Below are 10,916 nucleotides of genomic sequence, written 5' to 3' on the forward strand. Positions count from 1 at the left end.
CCTCATAAAAAATTATTTTCAGCTTGTTTGCGACTCAAAAAAGTGATTTCTAGCTGGTAGAGAAGATACAATAGGCCTACGTAGCACATCATCAAAATAGCCAATCAAAACAATTACGGCTTCTTGCTTTGGTTATTGTGTCAATCTCTGCTTTAAATTCGGTGTTCGACCGACGTATCCAAGGTTCCATCAACCATTCTGTTCATCGTGTCGCTTTTCAATCGCAATTGTATGTGCAACCGAGTACCGAACATGGAGCACATATTCAGTCCAAAGTCTTTTAATTGAAACTCCTTAAGAACGGATATGACTTGCAAGCACACCAGACACTGCGGTACCATTGTATTTGCCAAAAATACTTTTCCCCCTAAATAGAAAAACAATTCGTAGGGGAAGACGGGTCAAAGCGGGACACTTTTCGTAAAAACGTAATTTCAGCAACAGTGATGGTTGGATTTAGTTAATTTCTTTTTTAATCGAAAGCCTTAGTTGGTCAGCATATTTGGTTCGAAGATCAAGCGAAATCTTTCTTCTGTTATGGCACAAATCAAAAAATTTTTTTTTTTAAATGTCCCGCTTTGCCCCAGCCGTGGGCAATTCCATTCTTAATATTGATAGCCTATCCGTCCATTTATCTATTTCAGTTTTTCTCTTATAGCGACGAACCATTGTCAGAATTAAATTGTGTAGGCCTACCGGTACAATATAAATGAATGCTGATAAATATTTTACAATCTTGAAGGCTAAAAGAGTTATACCGCCTAGTTTGTGTGGCTTACAAAATTTGTTAGATGTTTGCCACAAGTATGCTGTTGAACATGAAATTACTTTCAATTCTAAAAAGTCATTTGGTATGTTATTTTCCCCAAAAAACTTTTATCTTTCACGTGCTCCTCTGCTACATCTAGGTAAATCTGAAATTGTGTTCACAGACTCTGTAAAATACCTGGGTGTATTTATTGAGAGTTCTCTCTCAGATGAAAATGATATTTCAAGGCAGGTACGCTCTCAGTACTGTGCTGCAAACAATGCAAAATCTCATTTCGCTAAATGCTCACCCTCTGTAAAAAACATTGTATTTCGCTCTTATTGTATGTCCTTTTACGCATCCCAGTTGTGGAACAAGTTTAGATCTTCTAGTATAAAACGATTACGTGTTGCTTACAATGATTCTTTTAGAATATTGCACAACTTGCCTCGTTATGTCAGTGCCCGTGAATATCAAGTAATGTATAATATAACAACGTTTGATGCTTTATTGAGAAAAAACATGTTTTCGTTTATCAACCGTTGCATTCACTCCTCCAATCGCTTTATGTCAGACCTGATGTCATCTGATTGTTTTTATCGCTCTGAATACTTTCAATTCTTCCAACGCTCATTGTATATAAATTTGTAACAGTAGATAGCCCATTTAGTGAGCTTTTAAACCGACGGCATCCAAGGTGGCTCTCTGTGATCTTTGTGCATTTTCAGTTTGTGTATTATTTCGTTGTTTTTGTTTTGGATATGGACAACTTTGTTTGACGCAAATAAATAATAATAATAAAATAAATAAAAATTCAATCAACAAAAGAACCACAGATACAATCTAGACTTCTAGAGTCTTATATTGCCCTAATGCACTGTCCCACTTTGCCCCAATACAGCTGTCCCACTTTGCCCCAAAGTATAGCCTTTAAAAAATAACATCTCTGCTGAAACCTGTACAGTTTTAGGTAAAAGTTGCTCTTGTTACCAACAAATGCTGTCTCAATGTCCAAGATAAAAACAAAGCTACCAACAAATTCGCTTATGCTATCGAATGTGGTAGCTACTTTTCCATCTCTTTCTTACAACAAACCATGCCAAAACACATTTTACTTCCTCACGACACGCGTTGTGCTCTGCTAGTCGCCATTTTTTACAGCAATTACAGTTTATAGTTGCTTACTAGTGCTTCCGGTTAGAAGGAGCCAAAGAATGCAAAACGTGAGAAATCGTGATGTCCCGCGTCCCGCTTTGCCCCGTCTTCCCTTACTTCCCAACAGTAATCTATTGACCTACATTTTGGTGATATACGACTTGAGGGTTGTGGCTCATGCAATCTTGTTTTTACACAAAAAAAAATTCAGATGTGAAGTTTTCAATCTTATCTTAGACCAGCTCTCTTGCTTTAAAACAGCGCAGTGTAGCGTACCAAGAGATGCATGATAGATATTAGTTAACTTATGCAATCTGAGTGTTCCAGAGATAGGCTAACACGTTTGAGGCAAAGAAACTAGTAAGCTTTTATTCGGAGACTTTACCGTGTCTTTGTTGAAGAAGCTGTTCAATTTGCAGCTGTTGATGTGTGGCGCTATTGAAACAAAATAAATTGACTTGATTTGACTTTGTCAAGCTCAGGTCATGCCTTGCTCTTTTGCAACATGCAGTTTTGTTGCATAATGAAGGTTTTTATGTGATACATTTTCAAGTGTTAGCATTGCCCTTGTAGCTAGCTATTCCCGCCCTTGGGGCAAAAGAATTTGTTTGCACAGGGGTCCCCGATCTGAAAGTGTCTCGGCCCTCCATCGGCTAAACCCGCCTCTGATTCTGAGAGCACTTTCAGCCCAAATTAATAGTAAAACTCCGTTGTATCATCATTTGACAGAGGGCAAAAAGTTTATTGAAGTTACATAAGACCAAAACAACTATTTTGTTTTGTTCTTTTTATTTACATCATTGCGAGACCTGACACCCAATCAATCAGAAAAACCACATGTTCGAACTATGTAAGTTGTAGCCTATATACACTGCCAAAGTGGAACAAGTCCCCATACTGGCAGGGAGACAACAAAACAACCATACGGTCTACCAGTCAATTGCCGCCCTAAGGAAACAACAATTTTGTCATTTCAGACACAAAAAAATGTAGTTGACACTGACAGTATACCAATATCTATTGGCCAATAACAGTGTTAATTTAAACGTTGACGCTGAGGCTAGCGCCGTCAGTTTATTTTTTAGTTGACGGAAGTGATAGCACCGTCAACTATTTTGCCGATTTTAAGCGTCACGCGCTATGCGTCATTTTTTGTTTTCATGGAAAATTTCGTTTCACAATGTATTCTGGCCAGCGCGACATTCGAATTACCCGTTTTCGCGTTGGTTGGAATGGCCACCTGGAATACAAGCGGAAGAAGTTCGTCAAATGGTGGTCACTCATATCGTGAGCAGTAGGGGAAGGTATGGACTGATGAGCCACTTTTTCACATTAAAAGCTATAATTGGTTAACTAATTACTCTATGATGACGAAATTTCAGCACAACGAAGTGTGATCACTTCAGTTTATTGTGTAAAAAATTCAACCACATATAATTATAGGATCAACAAAAATATTTGGAAACATTGACGGTGATCAGAGTGGTTCAAGGGTGCAAGCGCGTTTGGACCCCACCACTGGGTATGAATCCTTGAACCACTCTGATTAAATCAGTAGAACTCGGTTAATCCGGATTCGATTTGACCGGCGATTCCATCCGGATTAGGCGAAGATCCGGATTAACCGATGACGGTTCTATCAAACCTGACTCATTTGTACTTCCAGTTTCATCCGGATTAGGCGAAGATCCGGATTAACCGAGTTCTACTGTTTAGTTAGACCTTAAAGATGTTTAGAGCAAACTTTTAAGATGCAATAAATATACTGTCAAATGCAAACACTACTAACAGTTTGCAGAAATAGATTAAGCAATATTAAACTGCGAAAAGTCAGTTCAAAACTTTTTAATGTCGATTGTTTGTTTTGTCGTTCCTGCAAGTCGTGGGGGGACGACAAAAACAATTGCTGAGGCATCACCAACTTCGCTAGTCATTTTATAATATTTTACACTCCACTTACAGTACACAATAATTTCTAAAATAAATGAAACATGTTTATTGTCCCTCAATTAGGCATATGTTACCCCATGAACTATGGTTCAAAAGACAACATTTTTGGTGGATGATGGGTCAGAACTGTTGGTGACAAAGTTCCATCTTAGCTTTACTTAATTAGAATGAAGTAAAGTCTAAAAGAACTGTGGGCTACTAAATCCTGCACTATATAGCCCATTACAATTTCTGAATTTTGTATCTCGATGCTAGCTGTATTTAAGTTTCTGTAAAGCTCCAAACGCAAATGAAAAATTTTACTAAAACACCTCAAAATCACACCCTACCCTCTAACTTGCAAAATTTTAAAAGACTCAATCCAGAACTTTCCAAGAAATACTAGTGAACTAAATGCAACTTATTCAGTTGATAAATAGGTCTATCTACTATAAGGATTTATTCGAATTTGGAAGGGGGTGGCTTATGGGTCCATACCTTCCCCTATCGAGAACCAAGGATCAGAGAGAGAGAAAGCGAAAAATCAATGAAGGTCATCGCGGAGGTTGAAGATACTTTATTTCAAGAGCTCTATGCCCCTGAAAAGAGCGATGTTGGTGCAGTGGAACTCGCTAAAAGATTAACATATGCTAAACCATCACAGCACGCTTAGAACAGTTATAGGTCTACCTTTCCGAGTAAACGTTTTCAAGGCTTGTTTTTGAAGTACAACACACCAATACCATCCAGCGCGGCTGTGGAACGCATGGTTTCACTTGGAAAGGACATTATGCGTCCCAAACGCAGCAGATTGCCAGACAAACATTTTAAAATGCTTGTGTTTTTACAAGGCTACTTACAAAGTTACAATACAGTCTCAAAACATAATACCTTCTCTTTATTTATAGCTATTGTTGGCCTAAACTTGTTTGAAATACTTCCGTTTTGTGAGACACTGGCTAAAACAGCGCTAGAAATTATCGCTGACGCCGTCAATTTTTTTAAGACCTTACGCAGTAGCTTACTTTACGCCGTGACGTTTTTAGGCAATTCGCGCTGACGCCGACGCCGTCATTTTATTTCATTGACGCGTACAACACTGGCCAATAACCTAGCTTAAAAGTCCGTTAGTCGGTGCATATAACTTACTGTATAAAAATATTTTGGTGGGGGCTTTTGCCTCCTTTGATTACGACCCTGCACGCAAGTGTTAGGCAGGGGCATTTATGACATGTGATACCCTTACCCCAAAAAATCGCAACAAAAGGTTTTTCGACTGATTTGATTACTATTGGGTGTCAGTATTAACATATTCAATATCTTAAGGAATTCAACTTCCAGAAAGTGGTTATTTTCAAGATGGCCGCCAAACCATTATCAGATAATGTTTTCCAAACGCTGTTTTATCGACGCATATTTTTAATTTTTTGGTTTTGTCATTTTTTTTCTTTTGTTGGTGCCAAATTTATGTGTTTACTTATCGTTCTCTACATATTCGAGGCCAGCAATGAAAACATTTTATTTTCATTTTATCCTGTAGGTGGCATTGTGTTTTCGCTACAACGAGTTTCTATGGAGATTCAACAGCCCAGTCAAATAAAAATAATGGAGCCATTCATCATGCCAGCCTAGTCCAAGGTTTGGCCTTTATTCATAACAATTCTAGCAAATAACCAAAGGTGGGCAGTTGTGCACTATTTTTATAGCTCCGCTACTTTATTGTTAGAAGTAGAGATAGCGCTGCTACATTGTTGTTGGAGTAGCTGCAGTAAGAGGGCTAGGCCTACTTTTTTTCAATGTGGTGGAAAGACGCTACACTTCTTTCAGTCACGCACTCCTGCTACCTGCAACTTTCGGAGCTGGTATACAAGTCCCCCCCCCCCCTTGGTAACTCATGACAAAGACAGGAATCAACCAAACATATAGGGTGAAACTACTTTACCTTTGCTTTACTGTTCACACACTTCAATCCACATGTTTTGGTCAATTCCTCTTTGTCATGAGTTGCCAAGGGGGGACTTGTATACCAGCTCCCAACTTTTTAATTTAAAGTGAAGACTAACTTGCTTTTTGATGATTTTTTGTGGAAACAAGGCAGAAATCTTTCAACTACTGTGGGAAAAATTAAGCAATGTGGATATTGACAAGGTGACACTAACACCAGTCACAACTCCGAGAATGAATTGTTTGGTGTGTTGATGCCATCCCTTGAAACGTTGGTACAGAAAGAAAGGTCAGTTGTGAATGCTTTTTTTCAGACAGAAGCAAGTCCTTAAGCTTTTCTAGTGTTGATTTATAATGTCTCTTTAGTAAATGCAACACCCCCATCCCTTCCAATGTTACTGTGGATATATTTTGGAAAAGATATGCTGAAGCTAAAGCCGGCAGGACTCAGCAACTCGTATTTTAAAATGGTCATGTTATTGAAAGATGTGTAACAATAAGTTTCACCTGGCGTGTTTTCTATAACAACATTGAAATGGCAGTATAAATGAATTATATCATTCGTTTCTAAAGTCATTTTGACGTCACAAAGTGCTTGCTATGTCAGTTTAACTTGTCACAAAAGTAGTGCTAGCGAGTGCTACTTTATCCCGAGTAGTGGAGATTGTGCTACATTTATTAATTGGTAGCAGGTAGCATGCCACTTTTGGCCAGGTAGCATGCTACTTTCAAAGTAGTGAATGCCGGATGCAACCTAGTTCGTCCCTTGAACACTTCGTCTCCTGAAAAGATCAAGAAAAAAACAGAACAAAGCTGATGTCGCTGATCGGAGTTTCCACAAACATGTAAAAATTTTCCCCTTGAATTAATCATTGACTTTTTATGAGCCACCACAAAATAAGTGTAACTAACCCAAACCCTAGCTTTAACCCTTACTCTAACCTACTTAATCTTAATTCAATAACCTAACCCGAAAGTGAGGTTCGGTTTATCAACTATTATTTCAAGATACTTCAGCGTGGTCAACTGTTTCGGCAACTCCTGATCAGGCACTTCAGCTCTGTTGTATTTTTCTTTCTTGATCTTTCCAAAGGTCGAAATTGGGGGACGAAGTGTTCAGGAAATGGAATAAGTTACACCCGTGGATGCCCACCTCTGCAAATAATATATAAGAAAATAAAGTGCCTTTAGTATAAACTTTAAGTAAAAGACACTTAATTTACATGAGATAATCTGTAAGCAGCTGACTGGATGACTAAATGGTCTTTTGCTGCTCCTGGCTAATCAGATTGAACTGTTTAACACCGAGCCTACTTAAGCGTTTCTGTATGTTGTTGTGATGTAAGCTTATGTGTATAATACTATTATAGAATCTGATGGGGAAATGATTTATTTTCCTTGTTTATTTTTATTGTAAAGTGATAATAACATAATAATAAATTATTTACTGTACGCCTATTGTAGATGTAGACGGGTTCCAGATTATTTTTTTTTTGCAACAGTTACTACTTTTTAAAAAAAACATATTATCAGTAAGGTAAAATGAGATTTTCAATTTGAAATGTAACTTTCTGTAATGTTGAATGTATTTTTGTATTGAGCAATCATATAACAATTTATGTCAAACATCATCAAGGAACAATAACTTAGAGGCGGAGCTGATGTACAAGTGTCTGCTCTGGTCAAAAATGCCATGACGTCATATATTGGAATAGAACTAAAATATAGGGTGAAGTAGCTGTTATGTGTCTTGACTACTTTACCTTAGCTTTATTATTTTATTATCCCAACTGAAAGCCTCACCTAACCCTGAAGATTAGGATTGGAATCGATTGGGTATCCACTCTCAATGTCCCAATCATACAATGCTTACCATTATAGCGCCCTTTTGTAAGGCATGCTGAAAAACTCCAGCTTGCTGATTTCAGTACTTGCCTGGTACGAGGAATTGCACTGCACCAAAAATAAAACCCCGCCTCATTCTATTTGATATCTCTCCTGCCTCCTCACTCCCACTTGGCTTCAGAGACGGAAGTGGGTGACACTGAACTGATTAAGAAGGCGAGTTGGCCGCTTCAATGCTTGCTTGACACTCTGGGGCATGAGGGACTCTGCTGCGTGTCAGTGCAGTGCGACGGAGCAAACAGCTAACCACATCATCTTTGGGTGTCCCATCTATTCCCCTCCCAACGGCATAACAGGCCTCTGCACACTTGATGATCTGATGAAAAGTTGGCTCCATGTCCTTCCTTTCGGCTGACCACAAACTTTCTGATTCATGCGAACGACAACGACGAGGGTTGGAAAGTGAAGTAAAGAGAAACTGGTAAAGGCATAAACAGCTTTTGCTTAGTTGAATGCTGTTCAGTGTTCACACACTTCACCATATTATATGTCTTGGTAGATTTCAAACTTTGACTATATTTACATCATAGGAGTTATGACCAGGGCGAAGACTTGTAGGCCTACACCAGCTCCTCATATAGTCTGGGAGCCTACGACAGAAGATTTCACCCCATAAGGTACAAAAGGTTTGACCCCTTGAAGTTACTGGGGTCAACCATGTCACTCACAAAAAGTATGGAAGATTGACCGCACCGGGTGAATCTGGACCCTAGAGCCCCCTAAAAAACCCAAAAAGGGGGTTAATTTCACCCCATAAGGTACATGGACCAAACTTGGTCAAAACGAAGTTCTATGTCAAGACATCACAAAAATATCAAATCTAACAATATTTTCGAGTGGAAAGGTGATGTAAGACCCACCCCAAAGTGACCCCCAGGGGGTTAATTTCACCCCATAAGGTAGATGGACCAAACTTGGTCAAAATGAAGTCTTATGTCAGGACATCACAAAAATATCAAATCTAACAATATTTTCGGGTGGAAAGGTGATGTAAGATGACTTCAAAGTGACTTCCCTTAATGTGACCCTCTCAGAAGGTGTATTTCACCCCATAAAGTACATGGACCAAACTTGGTCAAAACGAAGTCTTATGTCAGGACATCACAAAAATATCAAATCTAACAATAGTTTTGGGAGGAAAGATGATGTAAGACTCCCCCAAAGTGACCCCCCAGGGGATTTATTGCACCCCATAAGGTAGGCTACATGGACTAAAGTAGGTTAAATCGAAGTCTTATTTCACGGCATAACAAAAATATCAAATCTAACAATATTTTCGGGTGGAAAGGTGATGTAAGATGTCATCAAAGTGACCCCCCAGAGGGTTTATTTCACCCCATAGAGTAGGCTACATGGACCAAACGTGGTCAAAACGAAGCCTCATAGGACACCACAAAATATCAAATCTAACAATACTCTCAGTTGGGAAGGTGATAAAAGATCTACCCAAAAGTGAATCTCCTCCTATAGTTTAATTTACTTCATCTCCTACTCGAACCAACCTTGATGTAACGGAAGTGCTATGCCAGGACAATACGAATGGATTAAATCTAAAAATATTTTTATATAGGTTTTGGTGAAATACACTCACAAGCTGTCCCATGATGCATGAAATGGAACTATAGTCTACTTTACAAAAAGTTTTTGTATAAATCACATTCAGTCAATCGAAAAAAGGCAACAGGACATGACAATACATGGCTTTGTAACACCAAAAACAGAAAGTACATCAGAAGCATATAGGCTACAGTAGCCAGAAAATTGATCCAAGATCTTGATACGACCACTAAATGTTGACTTAATCGAACAACTGACTATCCAAATCAAAACGTTTCGAAATGAATCATTTGGAACGTTAATTCAGGGTCTGCTACCATTCGGTGAGTCCGATTCGGTGAGTCTGATTCGGTGACTTCCTAACCCCTAACCCTAACCCTAAAACGGCAATGATAATTAGGCTACGGTACCCAATAATTTAAAAAAAAAAATTGAAAAAATCTCCCGTTAAGGGATCGGACTCACCGAATCGGACTCACCGAAACGGGCCATTCCATTAATTCAGGCAGTGATGAACATTTTTCAGCTGCTGCAATAAATAACCCAATAAACCCAATGTAGTAAATTTTTGTTTAATGCCATTTGCTTTATGTCTCCAATCAGTTGTTGTAACTGTTCATTCATAAACAGAGATAGTTTGTGTAAATGTAAATGGTCGTTTCTTTATTCTTCATTGTCACTGCTGTCGCTTTCACTTTCTTCGTCTTATTCTTCAGATTCATACAATTCTCCTGTTATATATATACAGAGATAAAGCAAGCTGTCTGCGATGTACCAGCCCCCAGCAATGTGGTTATCCGCACGTCTGACACTGACTGTCTTGTAATTGGCCTAGGTTGCTATGAAACTTTTGATCCTTCATTATAGATACGATATGGATAGAAGCTGGCTTGCAAAGCAATAACACGCAGCGGTACATCAACATCAACCAGGTGCATACCGCACTTGGAGCGACGATTTGCAAGTGTTTACCTAAATATCATGCCTTTACAGGTTCTGATTACACCTCGTCATTTAGCAGGAAAGGGAAAATGCGGTCGCTGAAATTACTCCAAGGAAACCACGAAGCGCAGGCAGCTTTCAGCCAACTCGGACAAGACAAAGAAATTAGTGAAGACACTATCATCGCAATAGAGAACTTTGTGTGTAACATGTACAAAAACAAGAAAATTAATTATGTCAACGAAGTCCGTTTACAAATGTTTTTAGACAGCTACAAACCCCAAAAAAAATATGAAAGGATATCATGCATACAGAAGCTAGATAGTAGTACTCTACCACTTTGTTCACAAGTACTTCTCCAGAAGACAAGACGCACACATCTCATCACAAGACGGTGGTTATCTTCAACTAGAAGTGAACAAGCAGCAACATCACTGCTAGAGTATGGCTGGAAAGAAGAAGGAGGTTGTTATAAAGTGGTGTGGTTTGAAGGTAAAGCTTCACCTACATCTTTAGATGTCTCTGCGTGGAATCTGATCTCATCCAGGAAAGTCAAGAAGAAGGTAAACAGCATTGGATGTCGCTTGGGTTACCCTTTATAAATATAAAACTTTCTCCTGGTCTATCCGTTATTTACTTTCTTACTGTAAACATTAGCCAATAACTGGCTGTAAAGTTTCGTTTTAGGAACCTGTAACCAATAGTTTCTGCAATCTTGAGAAAAATGCCTGGGTGC

Source organism: Aplidium turbinatum, chromosome 3, assembly GCF_918807975.1.
Source record: "Aplidium turbinatum chromosome 3, kaAplTurb1.1, whole genome shotgun sequence".
In the NCBI taxonomy this organism is placed as follows: domain Eukaryota; kingdom Metazoa; phylum Chordata; class Ascidiacea; order Aplousobranchia; family Polyclinidae; genus Aplidium; species Aplidium turbinatum.